General features: G+C 32.3%; 1 pseudogene; it reads left to right on the top strand.

The window, feature by feature from the left end:
• The first annotated feature begins 5,210 nt into the window (after positions 1-5,210).
• On the top strand, positions 5,211-11,912 carry LOC148547135 (uncharacterized; annotated as a pseudogene).
• The last annotated feature ends 12,462 nt before the right edge of the window (positions 11,913-24,374 follow it).

Genomic DNA, 24,374 nt, shown 5'->3' with positions numbered 1-24,374 from the left:
GGGTCAAAATTAGTCCAAGAATTGCCCCCAGCGAGTTTTACTAAGTGCAGCATGTGACGCTCTGTCACGCGTACGCGTCAGTCACGCTTACGCATCACTAGAAAAGCTCTTAATCACGCGCACGGCCATGCGTGCACGTCGCTCATCGCTTCTAAAATCTTCAGTTTCTTGTGTTCCTTCTATTTTAACATGCTCCATCTTCATCCTTTAAGCCATTCATGTCCTGTAAACCTGAAAATACTTAACAAACACATCACGGCATTGAATGGTAATAAAGGAGAATTAAAAATTACAATTTTAAAACCTAGGAAACATGTTTTCAATCATAGCACAAAATTAGGAAAAAAATTTAAAAACATACAATTTATATAAATAAGTATGAGAATATTTGACAAAACTCACTCAATTCAATCCAAAATATATCATAGAATGTTACCCCACACTGAACCTTTAGGGTTGTATTGATATGTATTGATAAAACAGATGGTAGTATCCATTGTAGTGCATAGGTCCTGTATTAATTCATTTGTGTTCATTAAACTATTCAAAATGACATTCACACATCAAAAATAAAAAGTCACCAAATTAATTATTATATATTTATGTATAAATATATTTAATTTAACTTATTTTTATTGTAAATTTTATATTTCTAACATGCATTCTTCAAAATTATTAACATGTATTATAAATAAGAGTCTAATTAACATATTTTCACATAGATTTTTTATTTCAACATGTATTATAATTTATATAATTAATTGAATACCATATTACACTATTAACAGTTTTATGTTGAAAATATTTTTTAAGGAATAAAAAACTAAAATAAAATTATTGCTATATATTGGTTAAGGTGGTCAGAAAAATAATCATTAAGAAAAATTAGAAAGAAATTAAAGAGGAAAAACAAATACTAACCATTTGCATCTGCATAATTTGATTGCAGCGTCCATTAACCAATTGCGGGATCATATAAAAGAATTAAGAAAAGCAAAGAAATTTAATTAGCCAGTATCAATAACCAACGATGAATGGAGACCCAAGATTCAAGATAATTTTAAAGACAATGCACAAAACAAGAGTTCTGAGTGCATATATAAATTTTCAGCTTCATAAGCTTGGGCTTATGTATATTGTAATATTGTATGTCTTCTATATATAACTAAGATTTTAATTTTGATGCACATGTAAAATTAAATTCTATAGCTAATAAGCATTCATATCATAAAATATAAAATAAAAAAACTAATAGTCAAGCAACTTTACTAGCAACTAACTGTATCAAAGACCATTATTATATGGGAGAAAAACATATTCCACACACTAGTAAACATATTCAAGATTTGAGAAAAACAACTGACAAAAACATAAAAAAGGACAAAGTTGGAAAATTTTCAAATTATTAACGTCTTTCCAAATAAATTTGAGAGGATCATTTATAATAGTATAATTTTTTTAATTATTTATTTAAATATAATTTTTTATTATCTAATTTCTTTTATATATTTTCTTTTGAACCTACGTAAAGAAATATAAGATAGAAGATTATACTTTATTAAATAATTAAAAATATTTTAAAAATTAATTCTCCCAAATTTACATCTTTGACATTTTATTCTACCAGAGTTCAAATTTTAGTTTTATCCCCTTTTATTTTGATCAAAGTTCTCAGCATGGATACCTTGGATAAACCCTAACGTAACTAGTAGGACATTTATTATAATATTTTCTATCTTTTTTCCCATTCTTTATTATATAATTCTACAAGGTCCTTACAACACTAACAATATTTTAAAATCATACACATTGTTCTTCGTTTTTTATCATTGAACAACCATTCAAATGAAGCATATATGAACAAAATAATATGAACATGAAGAAAAAAAAACAGTTACAAACCGTTAATCCAATTCCTAATAAGAGGTTGAAAAATGGTATCCAGTTCTGTGATTGTCATTCACAGAAATCCTTGAAACAGATTGAAGATGAGGGTGTACTTTGTGAAAAGCGTCAACGCCATTATTGCTAATTATGAGTATCACAGTAAGAAATAACACCGATATTAAAGAGTGGATGCACCTTAATTGACCCATTCAATTCAAGCAAATAGAATGTATCTTATGAAAAGTTAAAGAGGGTTTGGTAATTTGTGTGGAGACTTGGATGGAAAACGGAAAAAAATAAGAAACTATGAGAAGAAGAAGAAGGAATTTGATTGCCATATTTATAGGGTGAGGTACAAGAAAGAGTGGTCAAAGGCTAAGGTAGTTTTCAATTTTGATTTTATCTGAAGCAGTAGTTTCTCCTTTTTCTGTTATAGATTATTATTCTATGGATAAGATTATAATATAGGATGTATCTTTTTTGGATTTATCTTTTATTTTAAAAAGATCAAATCCACATGAACTTCTTGACCGAATCTAATTTTATCTATTAAGGATACATCATTCAAAATTTTAAAAATATATAAGAAAAAGGAGTTATGAATACGATTATATTTTCTCAAAGATTCATTTACCTACGTGATCTTAGAGAGATACATTGTTTTTCTCGTACCCTACCTCAAACTCGAGACATTTTTAAATAAATAAATAAATTGATTATTTACTTATATATGCATTCTTAAAAATGTTTATATTTTTTATTATTTTTGGCGTTCGCAACTAAATATGCGTAATAATATCTGATTTATTTGTCATGATAACGAGATACGTATCTCTTTGGCAGACTATATATATTTTCAGTAAAATTTATATTAATTTAAAATATAAAATCAATATAATTTATTAAAATTTAGATATTGTCACTTTGATATTTATTTTTTTAAACAAATTCAATTTTATTCAAAAGAGTACTACTTATATTATATTTATTTTTGAATCAAATTCTTATGATTTTGATCGAACTGATTTATATCGATCGCATCTAAATTTTAAATTTTAAAAGATTTGTAATTTTTGAATTATGTCTTATCTAATTTTTAAAATTTAAAAAATCCTAATTTAAAAATTTTAAATTATCATTTTAGAAATTTATATTAATTTTAAATTTTTATGTTAAAAACATTGTAATTTAAATGATATGATATCCAAAATTTAAAAATGATCTAATTTGAACATAAAATTAACTGATATCATCATAATAAATTATATTAATTAATTTTATTTTTTAAATGTCACCAAAATAAAAATTATCTTTTAAATTGATCTATGTCATACTGCTACAAAAAAAAAACTAAAACATATCGAGATACGTTCAAATATAGTTTTTAAATTCTTCTTCAAACAAGAACATGAGGGAAAATGAAAATATTTTAAAAAATATATATAAGTAAATAATGAATTTATTTTATTTATTTTAAAAAACAAACCCAAAATCTCTTGTATATATACTTTGTAAGTGGCTGACATTTTTCTTTCACCTTAATTTTTAGGATGACTTGTTTTTCAATTTTACAAAACAAAATTACTCTTTTAAATCTTCACCCTACTTTAACCTCTAACCAAACACTCTCAGAGTTATTTTAAAGAAACAAACAAAAGAGTAAAAGAATGACAGAATCTTATTATTACTATTTTAAATTGTTGTGCAACAAAATATTATTACGAAAGATATATCTTAAAAAAAGATTCATACAATCTTTATTTAGATAGAAACATAAGTCTAGAAATAAAAGATAATCATACCATAAAAAGATATATAAGACCATTATTATTATTATTAGCGGCTCAATATACCTCCCTCATCGTATTTCTAAACTTTTAAGTTTAATTATTATGATGTGATATATATATATATATATATATATATATATATATATATATATATATATATATATTATATGAGTAGAATTAGATATAAAAATAAACTAAAAAAGCATAAGTTATTTAAATATATATATGTTTGAAAAAAAAAAGAAAAGAAAAAAATATTGTTTATTTTATTTTTATTTTTATAGTAAATATAAATAGAAAATATATGACACAAAATTAATATGCTAATAATACAATTACATATATTTTTATTTTTCAATTTCTTTATTATGATTCAAATATATTATAAGCTTTAAACTATTCAATTTATATTTTATATTAAATAAATCTAAAATAACATATTCACTATATTTATTACGTATTGATAATTTATCATATTAATTTACTATGTTAAATTTATATTTTATATCATATTCAATTACCATGTTAAACTAGAATAAAAATTGTGCACCACATAGATTTAATACTAGTTGGAGATAAATTAGAGACATAAAAAAATAATCACAAAAGTGTATTTATTTTATAGATATAAAATATCTTTGTTCTAAACCCTAAGAAAACTCCTCATATGATATCACTCCTTAACTTGAATGTTGAGATTTTTTAGCGTATGTTTAGACCTTCCTAACAGTCTTCTACAATTCTACGCATGAAATAGCACACAATTAGATTTACATTTAAGAGGTGTTATTATATTAGTAGTCTTAATAACTAATTTATGTCTATCTAGTTATTAGTTTTTTTTCTTTTCCTAAGAAAGAACACCAAAAAAGGATAAATAAAGAATTCTAAGAAGAATTATAATAATATATACTAAGAGTATTATTATAATTTTAGATCTTAAGTGGTGGGTCAAAGAACTGACCATAAATTTTAGAAATTAAATTATAATCAACACGTGTACTTACTAAATAAATTACAAGTAATTTAGTCACCAAAAAAAAAATTACAAGTAATTTTTAACTATGAGAAAATATAAAAAAATAATGACAATTGTGAACAATATAAATAATAAATTAAAAAAAGATAAAATTATAATTAAAAATCAGATTGTTAATTAATTATTTAATTTCAAATTTTAAAATTTTAAAAATTAGGATTAGTAATTAAACCTATTCATATTACATACAATTACTTCTAATCTTATTATAACCTTTCAATCTCCAGTTTTTCTCTCATCGTCGCAGCCTCAGTTGCACCGTTGCAACTCCCTCCCCCCGCCGACCGTATCGACACCACTGAAACCTCAAATTGTGACGTTGTTCTTCTGTAACCGTGGTGGATCACTCCACAGCCGCCCCGTGCCTCCCCCTTTCCGCTGCATCCGCTGTTGGCTGTGCCGTCATCGCCATAGCCACTCACCGACACCATCGTAGTCTCACCGTAAATAGTAACCCCTGCATTCCCCTCACATAATCATGGATGGAGCTCACTATGGGTGAAGAAATTTCTACTGCAGCATCCTCATTAATCATTGATGATTCTATACTTCCAGATGGCAAGTGCGCTATACTGGGGCAACAATCCAAGCAGGTAATGAATTAAAGTTTTATGTTGGATGCGAATGTGTTTAGCTTCATACAAAATCAGATGATTGTTGTTGGTATAGATAGTTGTTTTAATGAATAATTGGATGGTTATTTTATTGGATTCGGTTTAAATATAAACAGTTAACGAATGCGGGATGCTCAGTTCTCTAGGAAGTTTGATGGTTATTTTAAGTATTACGTGGATGGTTGTTTTGTGTACAAGAGAGGCAAAATTCATTCACTCAACTAAATGCATTTCATGAATACCCTTTTAAAAATTAAAATCCTGGTCATCAACTAACCTATTGAAGCAGCAAGTGGATAGAGTGCGACATCGGTGATCGTGTCTATCGTGCCAACTAGCGACGACTGCAAGAAGGAGTCCGAAAACAAGTATTTCTGGTGAGTGGGTGAGCGTCGCGCGGTGACGGTGGATGGTGAGCCAAGCAGCGCGTCAAGGGGGAGTATATGGAGCCGACCTTCTTTCCCGCGATGGTTGAAACCGATGCCGAGATTGGCTTTCAGCGAGGGAGAGAGAGACGCACGGGGCACGGAGGACACGCCACGAGGAGGAAGATCCTGTCGGCGATGTTGGCTACCAATGAGGGAGAGAGAGACGCACGGGGGAGGGGGCTACTTGCTGAGCAGCAACAACGTGATGACGTCAGGGGACGTGGATGATGGCCGGTGAGGGTGCAATTGACGCCGGCGAAGTGGGATGATTGATGAAGGTGAGGGTGGCAGAGGATTTTGGGAGAAGAAGCTGTTTGGGTGAATTGGTTTGGTAAATTAGGGTTTGACATAGTTAAATTTTTTAAATAACTAAGTAGATTTTTTTATTTGGGTAATTTAGAGAGTATTTTTTATTTTTTACTTATATTGAGCCAAATTTCTAACTCATTATTCACATTGTTCAGATTCTCTATTGTCTATCTAGCAGAATTGCTTAAGTCTTAACGCCTAATATTCTTGAAACTAAAAAAAGTATTGGATTATCTTTACAACCCTTGATTTAGTTCCCATAACAAAATTCTTTCAAAAAACACTTGTCAAAAGACCATGAATTAAAGTATCACCATCGTAACAAAAATATTTGATAAATCTTTATATTTATCTATATGATATTTGTAATAAGAAAAAAAAATGAATGGTTATTTCTGGGTGGGATGAATGCGAGTATCCTCAAATGTGTCTTTGACATTGTGCCTACCTTAGCTTCCTCATGTTCTTTGACATTGTGCCTATCTTTGTGATACTGCTAAGCATAATCAACAAATACAAATAAAGAACCTGTTCGGTTGCTCAAGTGTTTGGTCGATGACATTTCAAGTAGTGTATTAATTTTGAAAGATAGTTTAAGATTTATATTAAATTATAATTATATTTTAAAATATTTATTTATAATTTATTTATTATTTTATATTTTTATTCTAAAACAGTTTTTCTGGTTAAAGTACGGTTGGACCTGTAAACCAGTGAACCAATAACTAAAGCGGTTTGATGACCGGTTCGGTTCTCAGAACCTTGATGCAAACATAACCTATGTAAGCAACCTCGGTCTTACAGGTGAGGCTCTCTCTAGCTAATATATGTATTGATAACCTCTATAAGAAACTTCTATCTTACAGGTGCGACCATCCCCTGGATTGGCCGATGTATCTCTGGAAAGCAAATCTTGGTAGACTCACCACCGTATCTCTGCTTATTTCATTTTCTTTTTGTTCTTTCTTTCTTTTCTTTCTTATCATTCCACAATATAAATTATCTTTGCATTATTCCGTCGTCCTTCCCTAAGTGTCTTATGAAAAAGAATTATAAAGTTCTTTAATTAAGTCTGCGTTCTCTAAAACTTTTAAGATTACTCTGCTTACTTGCTTTATCATTAATGAATATGGCGAGGTGTCAAGTTTCGGTGTAACCAAGTTGGCGATTCAAGTTATAAATATCTCAAACAGATATTTATGAAAACTGAATATATTAAAACACAAGTAATAATATTTATAGGGTTAAATATATATGAGTTACTAATATAAATGACATTAGTAACTTGAGAATGAAAGATATTTGATGAAACATTAGCAAAGCTATGTTCACCGAAGAGTTACCGATATTTACTCATATCAGCGGATATTGAGCTTGATAATAATATTATTAACTAAACTCTATTTTTTTAAAAGTAAAAATATCAATTACTCAAATTAAAATATACATATAACTTTCATTACTTATAAATTACTAGAATTATAGTTTTAATTATGTAAAATATTTCATCATAATAAAAATATATACAAGAATATGAATTTGATTGAATTCAAATAATTATAAAATTAATTTAATTACTTATAATAAAATAATATCTAAAAATAAAGAACTCCAATTTATAAAATAAATTATAACTTATTTATATTTTCAAAAATATATGTGGGTCGTTACACCTGCACAATTAATACTCACATCAAACAAATTTTTAGACTTTCAACCCAACCAAATATATGTTTGTCATCACCAAAAATATAATTATTGTTTCCTAAATTTAACATCTTCTAACAGTTGGTATATTGTAAAATTTCCAAAACTTCAAAAATATATCCTTTCAAAATAACACATGACAAAATTATAGGCTCCTGTTATTGTTCTTGGGTCTAGCATGAACTCCACTAACGAACTGAAATGACACATTATTCCGCATTCATTCAACATCAATTATTTAAACTTGGTTCTTTCATTGTTTATTTACAAGTTGTTCAAACACATAATCAAATCATGTTCTCACCTGTTGGACTAGAGGGTGCATGTGCATTGATACTTGCATTGCCTGGATATGAAGTAATGGAATATGTTGTTGCATTGAATAGAAGATAGAAAATCTAAGCATCAATGGCATTTGGTGACCACCTCAAAAGATGGGTAAAAATGTTATGCCTCATATTATCATGCCCAAAGTGGATTTAATAAATAGCACATCATATAAATGAAATGTGAATATATTTGCTGACAATTTTACAACACTAACCCTAATGAGTAAAAAATAACCGCACATGCACTGCAAGTTGTTGCTGAGTTGGAAGTTTCTTTGAAGAGGAAGCAATATTGTTAGCAGATGACGCCTTCTCAATCTATTTCTGTTTTAAGAAAATTAAAAAAATATTGAACAATATTGAACATATACTTAATTTGAACAAAAATCATGGAAATAATACACAAGGCATGTATGTCAAACAAAAGAACATACTACCTTTGGCTATAAAATTTGATCTTGAGTTTTTATTTTCTAATGGCTAATAAATTGTTGAGTGCCTAAATAATGGTTATTATGTTAGTTTCTCCTTTCAAGTCACTGGTTTTCATTGTTGTCGCCTAGCATATGAAACATTTAACAGGAGAAAAATTAACATACTAAATCAAACACCATTTGTTACAAATATACTCATGATTTTCAATATAAAATGATATTAAATATAGTATAAATAAAACAATGAATATCATTAGTCTTAACACTCTCCTTAGCATTTGAATGCACCTTATACTCGAAAAAATTTGTCCCTTTATTGCTGCCTACTCTTTTGTCAATTTTTGGACACATTCTATAAGTAGGCCCGACTTTGTTACAGCTAGAACAATGTCTACTCCTCTTCTCACGGGTATGCTTCATTGGTGCACCATTTGTCTTAATAACAAGCAGATCTCCTATGCCACCAAACTCAACATTATGTTGTCTAGGGATGCCTACCTTATCGAACATGTAACTTATTGATTAGTTTGTTAACATCATTCTTGATCTCAACAAGGACTTTAACATTTTTGGATGCCAAATCCATCAACAGACTACAATCTGTGGGTAAGGTACTAACACGAATCCTAAGGGACTTTAGCCATTTTCCTCTATTGCTTACAAATCATTCCTTCTGAAAATTTTTCCATGTGTTGGTTCCTCATTGCAGTAAACACATGCCTGTAAGGAATCCCTCTGATTTCAAATAAATGACAGTGGCAGTAAAACATTTCTTCAACACTTTACAAAATGCATTTGTTCTGAAGTTAATTATACCATCTTCATTAATCAACACAATAATAGTTAGCGCTTCTTCCTTCTTAATCTCGTATCTTACTTTCTTAAACAATCTTAAGGTGTAAGTGTTGGCAACAAACTTCTTAAGAGAGCATTTTCAGGCTCTGTATGCATTGTCTTGAAGTTGGCTACAAGTTCATTGTTTATATAATCACATAGAACAAAAACAGTGTTGCTGACAAACTCAATGATAGTGTTCTTCCTTTTAATGTACGCGTTTATCATTTAATTGATCCCCTCACATTGAGAAGTGGTTTGGAGGTATCCAAAATATTTATTCTGTAGATATACCTGATCCCACGACCTCCTACTCTTATGGATTTTTTTTATCCAACTGTTCTCTCCTAAACTATGCTTTTCAACCATCTCTAACCAAAGCTCTCAAATTCCTTTGGAGAATAATTTTGTAAATTAAAGTCTTGAAATCAACCAAAGACTTAAAATTTTTTACGTTCTCACATGCCTTTTGTTAAAGGTGCCATGAATAAAATCTATGTGTTTCAACTTTCATATGGAAACTTTGTTGGAATAGCTCCCTTCATTGCCATATCACCATTAGTCACAACTACTTTAAGATGCTTATTCCCCATTGTCTCCAAGAAGTTCTCCAACAACCATTTATATATCTGTAAACTCTCATCTGAAACAATAGCACAACCAGAAATGGTGTCTGAGCATAGTGGTTAGAGCCTGAAAAGAATTCCATTCAAAGTCATATCTGTAATGTTTAAAATTTAATCGCATGTTTTCACATACATACCAAGGATTTCACCAGATCAGTGGCGGTTGATCTTCGCCAGGAAGCAACTGGAAAATGGACGCACCTTGGCTGACTACAACATCTAGAAGAAATCAACACTTTACCTTGCCGGCTTGTCCTCAGGCTTTGCGGCGGCATCATTGAGCCTTCTCTCATGGCTTTAGCCCACAAATACAAAACAAGCCAAGATGATTTGTTGCAAGTAATTATTTTTTTTCATTTTCAATTGCATTTTAAATTTTACTCTGCCTTGGGACGATAACTTAGCCCCTTTAGATTTTTTTCTAATGCTCTAGGGGTTATATTTGTTCCCTAGATTTATGTCCATCTCTTACTTTGTCAATTGGCCTTAGTTTATTACTCGTTAATTTTCAAGGTTGGTACATTATTTTAGAACTTAGAATATAGGATCTGATTTTTTAATGCATGCATGCTATTATCTGAGATCCTTTATTCTATTTGTTGAGTGGAGTTTAATACTTTAAGTTTGTGACAATCGGAGAACAATTTGTTATTTTACATTTTCTCGATGTGTTTGTTTCAAGTGTCTAATTTATTCCAAGGTTAAGTATAATTTTGGTCTCGAAAGTATAGATCAAAATTTTTTTTGTCTCTAACCTTTTTCGCATACAAAATTGTCCTTAAAATTCAGCTAGATTTTAAAATAGTCCTTTTTACTTAAATTATAAATTTTGGACCAAATTAATCCTAATAAAATATATAAAATAAAAAAAGAACAGAAAAACCATTAACTGAAGAAAAAGAAACCAAAAATAAGCTATTAATGGAGGACCAACAACAATAACAATACACAATATTCAACAACATAGTATTAAAGTTCAAGAACAGTAATAAATATTGTTAAACAAAATAAAAAAGCAAAACTGCTACATACAAAATAGAAACTTTTTCCCTAATCATCGAAAAAAATTGTTTTAAAATCTCCGATCCTGGCTCCGATCACAGCGGCGCCCCCGCTACGGGTTGTTGTTATGTGTCGTCATTTCAAACCTCTTCCTCTTTTCTTTTCACCACACATCCCAATCCAACAACCCCTGCCACCACCGCCACCATCATCACCGTCACCACCATCATCGTTGTTTTCTCTGAAGAATCCGTCCCTTCCACCATTGGTCAACTACGACACCATCATCGATGTTGCATCTTCCAGTGAGGACGCCATCGACGCCCTTGACATCGTCGAGGAACAGTCCCCTTTCGATGACACATCCGATGATGACGACACTGCTGACGCCGACGAAGAACCCTCCTTCATCCCACTTAAGGTTTCCGGCTACTTTTTCTACTATGTCGATGGCGCCATTAAAAAGGCCTTCACCATGAGTTCTCCGTAGGATTGGAAAGTTGGGTCTTGCTAAGTTGGAATTTTTTTAGGTCTCCAGTAATAGGTAATGAAGATCGGAGCATGACCACGTTTGGCTCTGGTGATATTCTGGTTGATGAATGTGTTCGGAGGAAGATTGTTGAGGTAAAACGTGTGGAAGATGCTCATCTTTTGAAATTGGGAAGAAAAAATTCGCCTTCGAGGGAAGGTTGAGGTGATTGGTTTGATAAAAATGGTGAATTTTTGACGAAGGATAAGATGCTTAGGTTTAATTTAGAAGACTTGAATCCCCTTCATAATCATTTTCTTCAGGATCCTGATGGTGTTAGTGTAACTGGTTTGATCAAAGGTGATAAGATTTTGCATAAGACATTGTTGAATGAACTTAAAGGAGCAACCCTTTCGTTGAGAAAAGTTGCCGGGAAGCTCATAAATGATTGTAATGATGAAGAAGAAGAGATGTTTTGATGAAGAAGAAGAAAAAGAAGAGAAAGGTATGTTGGTCCGAAAGACGATTTTAAAACTACGTTGAAATTTAAGAACGATTTTGTATGTAAAAAAAGTTGGACACAAAAAAATTTTTCAAACTATACCGTAGAGACCAAAATCGTACTTAACCTTTTATTTTACTATTTTAGGTGCTATGCTCACCTTCACCCAAGGGCAGTTAACTACCGCAAGAAGAAGTGTGGTCATGCTAACCAGGTTAGTGTATGATTATGTTGTTTTTTGGTTTAAGTGTATACAATTAACAAATCCTGGATGTTCATTTCACTACATAAGAGGATGGTTATCTTAAGTATTACATGGATGGTTATTCTAATTGGGTCAAATAATTCATATATATATATATATATATATATATATATATATATATATATATAAGATGTTGTACATGGTTGAGAGATACCTAGAAAAACCTCAGTGCGCCAATGGTGCAGGCCTGCGTGGGGGGATGGTTGATGCGGTGCCGGTGTGGGGGAATGGTTGGCGGATCAGCGATGGTATCAAGTGCATGAGAGATACACGCACGGTGGGGGCCGGTTGCTGACAGAGTCCGGCACTGAGAGGCTAGGCGGCGACAATGATGCGCAAAGTGGGGGGAGAGAAGCGCCGATTGGGAGCTGGTTGTTGGCCCAGGGACGGCCTTGAGATGCTCAGCGGTGATGGTGGCGTCCGGCGATGGAGAGAGACACGCCGGTGAGGATGCTAGTTGACGTCGCAACAACGTGAGTGAGGGGATTTGGAGAGATGTAGCAGCAGCAGTAATATTGGAAGGGGATTTGATGGTTAAAATTTGAAAAAGTAAGCATTAAGATTTTTTGTTGCCTAATTTCTGTGCAAATTTTTTTTTTGTCTTTGGTGCACTAAGATTTAATTTCATTGTTCACAATCTCAGCCGATTTTATTTTCTTCAGAAAGTAAGAACACAAAAGACTAAAATTTTTGAAGACGGAGAATAAAATTTTACTAAATTTATTTCTAAATTTACTCCTATTCAACATTTTAAATTACAAGTTTACCCTCTCACACACGCTGTTTACCAGATCCTGGAGTCACCAGAAGAGAATGAAGCGGGGGGATGCCACTGCCTCTATCGCCGGTTGTTTTCCGTCACCGCCATTGCCTCTGTCACCGATTGTTTCCTGTTGCCGCCGCTGCTATCATGGTTGCCATCAAATGATAATGGAGAGAGAGAGAGAGAGAGAGAGAGAGAGAGAGAGAAGAAAGAGAGATAAATAGAAAGAGAGAGAGAGAAGAAGAAGAACGAATCAGGGGAGAGGGAAAAAGACGAGAGAGAGACAATCAAGGGAGAAAAGGAGTGGAGGTCACAGGGGCGACGACAGTGGGCCGTCACCGTTGATTTCAAAGGACGTCGCCGAGCTATCGCTGCCACTGCTATATTGCTCTTACTCTACCCCCTCACATTGTATGTTGATGTTGTCGTTGCCGCCACTACAATTGCCATTGCCGCTATTGGAGTTAGTCAGAGCCATCGCGCCAGCGTTCTGGCCATGGTGATGGTTTAGTTCGGAGGTAGATTTTGGTCTCTTGGATGGTGGAAGGCTTAATTATGTATCATGTCATGTTAAAAGCCACCTCCCAGTTGCAGGTACGTGTACTTTGCATGACTCCCTTGATTTTTTACTGTTTTTTTTTCTGAATTGCATATGGTTTGAAATGCAAAAATACCAATATTGTTCTTTTGCTTGACTCCCTTGATATTGTTTTTTTATGAGCTTTTGTAAAGTTTTCGATAGGATTTGTAGTAGAATAATAGGATTAAAATCAAGGAAGCTTCTTGTATGGGGAAAGTATATTATGTATCTTTATGGTATAAGATTCCTTATGAATCAGGACTATTTAAATTTTGAACCAATGGCTAAGATTTAAAATTTTTATTAATTATAAAACAATCATATTTATATTCAAATAATTTAAAAAATAATTTTATTTTAAAATTCTTTTTTTATCCTTTCTTCTTTTTTTTTACTACAACACTCGAAACATCAACACGCTACCGCCAAAAAATTTCTTGCATAGGTCATCATTTAGAAGTTGGGTTCATCTCCTTGCCTTGAATTTCATTCAAAGAACCACGCTACTACCCTGCTCCACTGCCTCACCGAAGCACTAACTTGACATCTCCGCCGCAGATCTCCTCCGCTCACTATCACCCCCTGTCAGCAGTACCTCACATGCTTCTTGCCCTCTCCGGTGCTGGCATCGCAGCACTGCCGAAGGAAACCATGACATTAGTTTCTGCCGCCCAGCTTTAGGGTCTCTATTGAAGAGTTTTGGGACGGAGAAGAGTCCAAGTTCACAAGAGCGTGTTGGATCAAAAATACAAAAGAGAGACAATGATTTGGTTCGAAGTTTGAATGCATAACAAGAAGAATACAAAAAAAGAGAGAACATTGATAGTGTTGGTGCTACCATTAATGGTGGTGTTGATATTTTTGTAGTAATTGCAGTAAGCATTATGATAGAAGATGTTTAATTGAAGAAAAGATAGAGAAAAGGATAGTATAGACATTTTATAAGATTATTTTATATTTTTTTACATAGATCATTAAGATCTAAAATTCTAGTTGGTCCATTGAAATCATTCCCTAAAATCAATATACAAATTACTTCATTTAATATCTACTAAGGCCTATATAATATTGTTCATAATTTTTATTTTTTAATTAACAAGATATTTAAGTAATTTTGTTTGTTTCAGTCTCCACATTTATCTTAAATCAAATAGGATTTTAAGACATATTTTTATATACTTTACACCAAATATAATATAGAGAGATTTAATTTAATCTCAATCTCAGTCTCTCTTCTAAATTCCTATGGTACATTTAAGTTCCCGATTGGGTTTTGCAATGCACTTATACTTAGTTTGGTAAAGCTTTTAAATGTTCAGCGGTACAGAACAATATAATAACACCAAGGGACCTGTTTATCGTGCAATGTTTTTACATTCTTTGGAATTTTACATTGAAAAAAAATAACATTCTTATACAAGATTTTTTTGTGTAAAATTTTGAGGATTATAAAAACATACTCTAAAATACACATTCTCCAAATGTCTAAATCAGCAATGGCATGTTTGATATAGATTGATATAAGAACGAATTAGTACAAAGAAAGCCTAGGATAATAATTGATCTGTAATTATTAAGGAGTCCTTTCAGCCATACCTAAAGTTGCTTGAGATATTATCTATGTACTATTTTAAACTTGTTAGAGAACCCTTTGAGATCCCCATTTTCCTTCAATCTAAATTCTCTATAGATAGATTGGTTTTTAGGAAAATCTTATTCTGGTAGAGAGGTCCATGCAGTTTTGGATCCTTCATATTTTTTCCAAAACTCTGAAAAATATGCACCAATGGTTAGTTCTTTTTTAGAGTTGTTTAAAATATTGTGCTTACTACTTAGGACTATCGTACTCTCTATCATAGATGAATTTTACTATCTTAATTCAAGGTTGATTAGACTTTTACTTTCTCATTTACCAATCTCTTCACTTTGGAGGAGGCTTATACTAACTCACTACGATTAAAGACTATCATCTGCACATGATTTTCATCTACTCATAATTCACCATGCTTATGTTAAACCTCTGGGACGTGAATATGAAGCAGAATTGTAAATATGTAGTCCTAATGATAACTCCGGTTGAGGACCGTATAAATAGTAGTGGATCAACACCCGACCTATCTCCAAAGGCGGTTAGATCCTTCACCTACCTTCTTATAATCCCAAACCTTGAGAAAGTAAGGCAATCTCATAACTAACTCCTTGTGAATATGTAAGGCAATCCCAAACCTTGTGAATATGTAGTCCTAATGATAACTACTTGCTGACTAGACAATCTCTTAACTAACTCCTTGAACAATAAAATTATACTACAGACTTCTCATATTAACACCCTGCACATATAGTACACACAACTAACTCACAACATATAGTATGTCAACAGTAATTTTTATTATATATGAACCCTATTATCAATTTAAGTGTGATTAACTCTTCATTTTATTATTTTACCAACTCATTCGTTTTAGACGATCTTGATCTCACTTTCAATTGGGTTCTGTGACCCCTTTTCTTTGCAACTACTTGCCTAAAACTTAGGTTATAGTCATGATTCTTTCCTTTGTAGAAAACTTGAGTCTAGCTAAAGAATATCAATTTACAGTAGAATGTGTTGAAAAAAGTAAATCCCTTGTGGTAGAATTATCTATTATCCACGTATCTCAGTGCCCATATCTTAATTCTAGATTAAGATCAAGACAGATGGCTCAGTTAGTGAATTTGGTTTGGCAGCTTGCAGTAGTATCATTCGAGACCACCATGAAAATTTTATTGAAATTTTTAGTGCAAGTTTAGAAGCTTACTCTATCACTCTATCTAGCTTAACTTTCTAGTATCTTCCTTGGGCTATCAATTGCCTCCCAAAATAGATATCAAAATGTTTAGGTTGAAGTAGATTTTATGTTTGCTTTGGAGTTCCGCCAAAGCAGTTTAAAGGTTCTCATGCACCCTCTTGTTGCATATATCTTTTTTTTAATTGTTCATAATTCTCTTTCTACTATAATTTTGTTCTAATTCTTTACGGATTTTGAGTTGTCTTTCCTCGTACTGTTTCTTTGTAATTGATTTTCTTTTTTGCTTCTTAACTTGCTCGCCGATAATTTAAAACAATAAATATTAAATACAAAACTTAATAGAAAGGTACCTTACAAAGTTATATATTTGATGTTTATAGAAAAGTATGATTATGCTACGATTAAAAAGTTTAATTATTATATCAAAATATGTTTGAATATTCTACGATAAAATTTTAATTATTTTAGTAGTTAATTGTTTTTTAATTATATTGTAACTTATATATATCTACTATAATAATTAATGGGGATTAGTGTTTTTAGCATGATTTGCTTTGTATATCATTCTTATATCTTTCTGTAATGAATAATAAAAGAGAAGATCCCAATATTCTTATATAAACGAAACAAATATTTGACTAATGAATGATACTCGCTCTACACCTATATTTGGTTGGTGTGATGTTTTGGAGGTCTTTATTCATGAAAATTATGTTGTGATTGTGGTATTATTATATTGTATTATTATTCTATTTAAAAGGTAGATTCAAAAATTGAAGTAGAAAATTGAATTACTCGGCACCATGCATGCACTCTTTTATTGTGCACCTTTGTTCATATGGTTTTCTGCACAATGGATATGCATATACAGGCACAGACCCACTGGCCACTGCACACAATACTATGTGGGGGCAATTGAGATTTTAAAAATAAAATATAAGTTTTATAGTATATAAATATTTACCCCCACAATATAATTAAAAGTATATTTTAAATTTTATTTTATTAGTAAAGTTATTTTATAATTTATTTTATATAATAATAAAATAAGTTTTATTAAATTTAATAATAACAATAACAAAAAAAATCTAAACTTATTATTTTACTTTATTAAAAAAACCTAAAAAATTATACTAATATCACTGTATTATTTTTTTTCTATTTTTTTTACTTTTGAGAGTCTTTTTTTTTTTTCAATTCACTCTCCTCTCTCACTCGTATATAGACGCTATAGAAATAGTCTAAGTCAGATTATATTTTACTCTTAACAGATTAAGCTTGTCATATAATTAATTAGTCTAAATTTTGATTTATAGTCTATTATAATTTTTTTAAAATATTAAGTCTAACTTATTATTGAGCCTGGTCTAACTTAAGATTTATTAAAAAATTTAATAATTTTTTTATAAAAATAAAAATTTTAAAAATATTATTTAAAAATTATCTTTTTTAATAAAAAGTTGCTTATATGTAATCTGCCAAATTAATGTTTACAAGAATTTTTGAACTTTTATTTTGAACTTTTAAAATATAATAAATATAAAATATATGATACCTTTGTTAATAAAAAATATTATTTATATATTTATTTATATTTTAATAGGTTCAGACAGGTCTGACAAGTCAATAAAGTTAATTTGTAAGTTTGGGCCAAAAAATAATAAAAAAATCTGCATCCACACGTCTGGCATCCGTGGATACCCATAGGGGTTAGCCACGATGGGGGAGCTAACGAGGACCCGCAAAATTTCCATGGGGATGGGAGCGGGAATTGAGGTACCCGCTAACCTAACAGGCCAATGATTGATCCGCCGTGGTATTGAGTTCTATTTAAGAGTTTGTTGCTGGTTAATGGGTTGCTGCATGCACAAGGCGGAATTCAAACCCCCAACACTTATTTAAGCAGATTAGTGAGCTAACCACTAGACCAATCCAACTTGATTTTATGTAAGTGTATGTTTATTGATTTTTTTAAGTTTTATCAAAAAATAAATTAATGATGTGTATAATATTTAAATTTGTAATAACTAATTATTCAAATTTGTGTTTTACAAGGGGATATTATTATCCAGCTATGATCAACCACCAAGAATTGTTATATTATTTTGTTGGAAGTTTTTTCTATTTCATTTTATTTTAAAATGTACATTGAAAATTTTGTGTGTATATTGATTATGTTAAATTTGTATTTAGATTATGTTTTAATTTGATATATTTAGTTGAATTGTATTAGATTTTATTATGATAGTGTTACTTTTTAAATTTCATTTAAATTTAATATATATGGATATCCGCGGAGATTCGCTTTCCCAATGAGAGAAAATAAATGGGAACCTGTGAGGTTGTGAGGAGAATAAGACGGAAATAAGGGGCTTTACTAAACAGGGACGGGAGATGCGGCAAGGGGTCCCCACCCCATAGAGTCCTATTATCATTTTTACTTGGACCTGACATATTAATATATTAAAACTTTTATAATAGGCAGAGATTGAGTCTCTTTTGTAAAAGAACAGACTGCTTCTTTTGTAATAGGTCTATCTAACCTATTTTTATTCATACTCGTGTATCACTTTATTCTCTTGTCTCTTTCTATCTTTATTTCTATCTAACTTTTCACTTTCTCAATCCAAATATTTTGGTTTAAAAAAAACGCTTTACTCCAATTTTAACTTTTCTGAGGTAAGACTATCTTCTTCTTTTTTATACTTTCTTGAATTTTAATTAACTATTGTTATTTTAAATATTTTAATTATTTATGTAATTTTTAATCCCTTTAATATTTTATTTTCAATTTTTTTTAATATTATAAATTTTTAGTAATATAAATTTATGCATTATGTTCCTTTACTTGATTGTTATGCATTATACATATTCATAAAATTACTTGTGTATTTTTTTATGAAATTAAGTTGTATATGAACTTTAGAAATGACTTTATCAATATACTAATTTAAAACATATATTTTCTTATTTTCTATAATAAAATTGAAAAGATATTTTATAAGAAAATTATTATTAAAATGAGAGATAAGTGGTTAATCGATTATTTGATGACATATTATAATAACCAGAAAAATAAGTAAATAAATAAATAAGTAAAATAGTGAAGTCTACTCTTAAATATTTTTTTTCTTTCTCTAACCTTAGTCATACACCAACATTTTTCACTCACCTCACCCCCTCACTATCTCTCAGCCCCACACACACGCATTTTCATTCTCACCCATGCTAAGAGAAAAAAAAAAAGAGAGGAGGGAGGAGAGAGATAGTGCCGACAGAACTGGGAGCCGCCGTCACCGTTGAAAAACAGAACGGAGGAGAGAGAGAGAGGAAGATCGAGCGGAAAAGAAAGAGATAGACGCAGAGGAGAAGGAAGCGCGCAACGGGGAAGATGAGAAAGGCTTCGTCCTCGTGGTCGCCGTGCACCATCGTGGCTCGTGGAGTCGGGAGGAACCATCACTGTCGCATTCGGGTGAACCTGAATTAAGCTATCGTCCTTGCTGTTGGAGTTGTTGGTGCCGCTGGAGCTATTCCTGTCATTATCCCAGTCTAGCCTTTTTTCCTGATTTTGCTCTAGCTTTCATGTCCTATTCTGCTACCATTTAATCTGCCTTGTCTTTGTTTTAATTCAACTTTAGTTTTGCTCTATTTTTTATTCTCAGAACTATCTCCAGTTCCACCTTGTTACTGTCTCGGTCTAAATTCTGTACTCATTCGTTCCATTCTATTTCAATCCTTCTCACCTTGAATTTGGCACTTCAGGTTCGGTATCTTTAGTTCCTTGGGACCAAATTGTGAGTAGACTTTATATTTATAACTGTTTTGCTTTTCGTCTATAATTATTTTAGTATACGATGCGTTGAACTTATCATTATACTTACAAAGATTGTTATCAAAATTACTATCAAAGAATTTTAATTTGGCTTGAATGATCGATTTATTAAAACTAAATATCTATTCTTATTAAGCTCATTTTAATATGCACATGAGACTATATGTTTTTATGAGACATATCAGATCGAGAGAGGGAGAAGAGCAGATCCTCTCACCACTAGAAGCTCGACGACAGTGATGGAGTTCGACGCTGACATAGCAGCTCCCACCTCAGTCACGACGCGATGGCAGCGGCCGCACTCTTTCCGTTGTCATCTTTCCTTCATGGTGCGACGGTAGCGACTGCACTCTTCTCCGCCGTCACCTCCATCTTCTTCCTTTCCTTCCCTTTCTTCTCCCTCTTTGTTTCTCTCTTCTTTTGTTCTATCTCTCATATCCTTGTTTTGTCTCTCTCTACCGTCACAAAGCGATGGCGGCAGCCGTCCTTTTTCTCGCTGTCACTTCCTCTTCCTTTTCTTTTCTTTCTTCTTCCTCTTTTGTTCTTTTTTTTCGTTTTGATTTTTCTGTTTTAGGTGGGAAGGAATGGGGGTAATGGTGGATGGAGTAATGGTAGTAATAATAGAAAAAGAGCATTTGTGTCATTTAAAAAATTATTATGTTCAAAAAGATAATTTTAAAATATTCAATAACTTTGAGGATGATATTAATAAAAAAAAGGTTAGAGACGATTTTAATTTTGACCCAAGATATTAAAAATAAAAAAATACATATATATATATATATATATTGAAAAGACTTTTCTAAAATCAAAATTTATTAATTAGTCAAGAGACAGTCTAGATAAACTAACAAACATATATCTTCTTTTATTTTTTTTAATTTTGAAGGACATAATCTTTTATAATCAAAGAAGAGAAAGAAAATACAAAACCTAAAAATCTATAATATTTGTAGACCAACCTTAAAACATTGGAAGTAAGTGAAGTTAAAGAAATTAATGAGAAGCAACAACACAAAAAGGCAAGAAAAATGAAACAACAACAATCATAGAACGGAAATAGAATACCCATAACAATCATAAATCAAAACTACAAGCCATAAGATAGAAGCAACAACAACAACAACAAAGTCTTGTCCCACTAAGTGGGGTCGGCTACATGAATCAAACGATGCCATTGTGCTCTGTCATGTATCATGTTTACAGAGAGACCGTTTACATGTAGATCTCGTTTGACCACCTCATGGATGGTCTTCTTAGGTCTTCCTCTGCCTTTCACCCCTTGTCCATCTTCCATCTCATCCACCATCCTGACTGGATGTTTTATCGGTCTTTTTCTCACATGTCTAAACCACCTAAGACGTGATTCAACCATCTTTTCCACAATGAGTGCTACTCCAACTCTCTCCCTTATATCTTCGTTCCTTATTTTATCCAATCGCGTATGACCACTCATCCATCTCAACATCTTCATCTCTGTCACACTTAGCTTATGTTCGTGCTCTCCTTTAGCCGCCCAACACTCCGTACCATAAAGCATAGCCAGTCTTATAGCGGTGCGATAGAATTTACCTTTAAGTTTTAAAAGCACTTTTTTGTCGCATATAAAACCAGATGCACTCCGCCATTTTGACCAACCTGCTTGGATCCTATGATTTACATCATGTTCAATCTCTCCATTATCCTGTATGATGCACCCAAGATACTTAAAACTTTTAACTTTTCGTAGGATGTTTTCTCCAATCTTCACCTCTATATTAGGGTTTTTCCTTCTCAGACTGAACTTACATTCCATATATTCCGTCTTGCTACGGCGTATGCGTAGACCATACACTTCTAGAGCTTCTCTCCATAACTCCAACTTCTTATTTAGGTCTTCCCTTGACTCTCCCATAAGGACGATATTATCAGTAAAAAGCATGCACCATGGCACAAGCTCTTGGATGTGCTCTGTGAGTACTTCCAAGACTAATGTGAAAAGGTATGGACTTAAGGATGATCCCGGGTGTAATCATATACCAATAGGGAATTCCTCTGTCACACCACCTTGAGTCTTCACACTAGTTGTGGCCCCATCATACATGTCTTTAATTGCACGAATATATGCGATCCTTACTCTCTTCTTTTCTAAAACCTTCCATAAGACCTCCCTTGGTACTCTATCATACGCTTTTTCCAAATCAATAAACACCATATGTAGATCTCTTTTATTACTACGATACCTCTCCATCATCCTTCTTAATAGGTATATCGCTTCAATGGTAGACCTGCCTGGCATAAATCCAAATTGGTTCTCTGTTACTTGTGTCTCTTTTCTCAACCTCCGTTCTATCACCCTTTCTCATAACTTCATGGTATGACTCATAAGCTTGATCCCTCTATAGTTTCCACAACTTTGTATATCCCCCTTATTCTTGTAGATAGGTACTAAGGTGCTCTTTCTCCACTCATCAGGCATCTTCTTTGACCTTAAAATCTCATTAAAAAGCTTGGTTAACCAGTTGATGCCTTTTTCTCCAAGACCCTTCCAAACCTCAATCGGGATATTATCAGGTCCTACTGCCTTGCCATTTTTCATCTGCTTTAGAGTCTCTTTTACCTCAAAGTCTCAAATCCTTCGATAGTAGTCAAAGTTTTGGTCTTCTTCCCTTGTGCATAACCGACCAAGGCTCGGAAGAGTCTTCTGTCCCTCATTGAATAACTCGTAGAAGTAGCTCTTCCACCTTTCATTAATCTTCTCCTCTTGAGCCAACACCTCACCATCTTTATCCTTTATGCACTTAACCTGATCCAAATCTCTCGTTCTTCTTTCACAGCTCTTTGCGATTCTATATATACATTTTTCTCCTTCTTTCGTGCCCAAAGACTGATAGAGACCCTCATATGCTCTTGTTCTTGCTTCGCTTACAGCCACTTTTGTCTCTTTCTTAGCCGCCTTATATTTTTCCCAATTATCTGCGTTGAGGCATAAAGACCACTCTTTAAAGCACTCCCTTTTTATCTTTATCTTTTCTTGTACACTCGCATTCCACCACCAGGATTCCTTGTCTCTTGGCCCTATTCCTTTAGATTTACCAAAGCTTTATTTTGCTGTTCTTCTAATAACTTCTGCCATCTCCCTCCACATCTCTTCCGCGCTTCCATTCCCATCCCACTTTGCCTCTTCTCCTACCCGTCTTAGGAAGCTTCTTTGTTCCTCACATTTCATCCGCCACCACCTCGTCCTTGGGTTCTTCATATGATCTCTTTTCCTCAACTTTTGCTCAACGCGAAAATCCATGACCAGCACCCTATGTTGTGTTGTCAAACTCTCTCCCGGGATAATTTTACAATTAATGCAAAATTTCCGATCGACTCTCCTCAACAAGAAGTCGATTTGAGAGCTTGTCATGCCACTCTTATAGGTTATAAGATATTCGTCTCTCTTTTTAAAACATGTATTTGCGATGAGAAGATCAAAAGTTGAGAAAAAGTCCAAAATAGTTTTACCCTCGGCATTGATCACCCCAAAACCATGGCCTCCGTGAATACTCCCATATCCAGTCACTTCTCTCCCAACATGGCCATTTAAATCTCCTCCTAAAAAAATCTTATCTCCCAAAGGTATGTCTTGAACCAAACTCTCTAGATCCTCCCAAAACCTTATCTTGTGTTGTTCGTCCGAACCCACTTGCGGTGCATAGGCGCTAATCACATGGAAAGCACCTCCCTCCACCACAAATTTGATAGAGATGATCCGATCTCCCACCCTCTTGACATCCAGTACATTCTTCTTTCACTGCTTATCCACAATTATTCTAACCCCATTCCTATTCTTCACCTTTCCTATATACCAAAGTTTAAAACCAAAAGTATTCAACTCCCTAGCCTTCGCACCAAATTAAACATTTGATAGTACACACAAAAAAAGACAATTGAACAATCATGAAAATTAAAAACAGTAATTATTACATAAATCAACATGCTCCCTTTTCTCTTATCAAAAATTCTTTGACTCAGTCCTCTTTGAAATAATTATTATCATGACTTTAAATATTAAGTATACTAATAAAAAAATTCCTTACCTCGTGACTATAAAATAATGGATAAATAGTATAAAACATCACAAAAAAATGTAATTTATTTTCTCCTTCATTTCCCTTTTATTTTATTTCAGTAAAGGGCCAAAATGAACA

Source organism: Arachis ipaensis, chromosome B8, assembly GCF_059453495.1.
Source record: "Arachis ipaensis isolate K30076 ecotype BB chromosome B8, ASM5945349v1, whole genome shotgun sequence".
Lineage (NCBI taxonomy): Eukaryota > Viridiplantae > Streptophyta > Magnoliopsida > Fabales > Fabaceae > Arachis > Arachis ipaensis.
The sequence above is the reverse complement of the archived record's forward strand: the minus strand, read 5'-3'. Positions and strand labels throughout refer to the sequence as shown.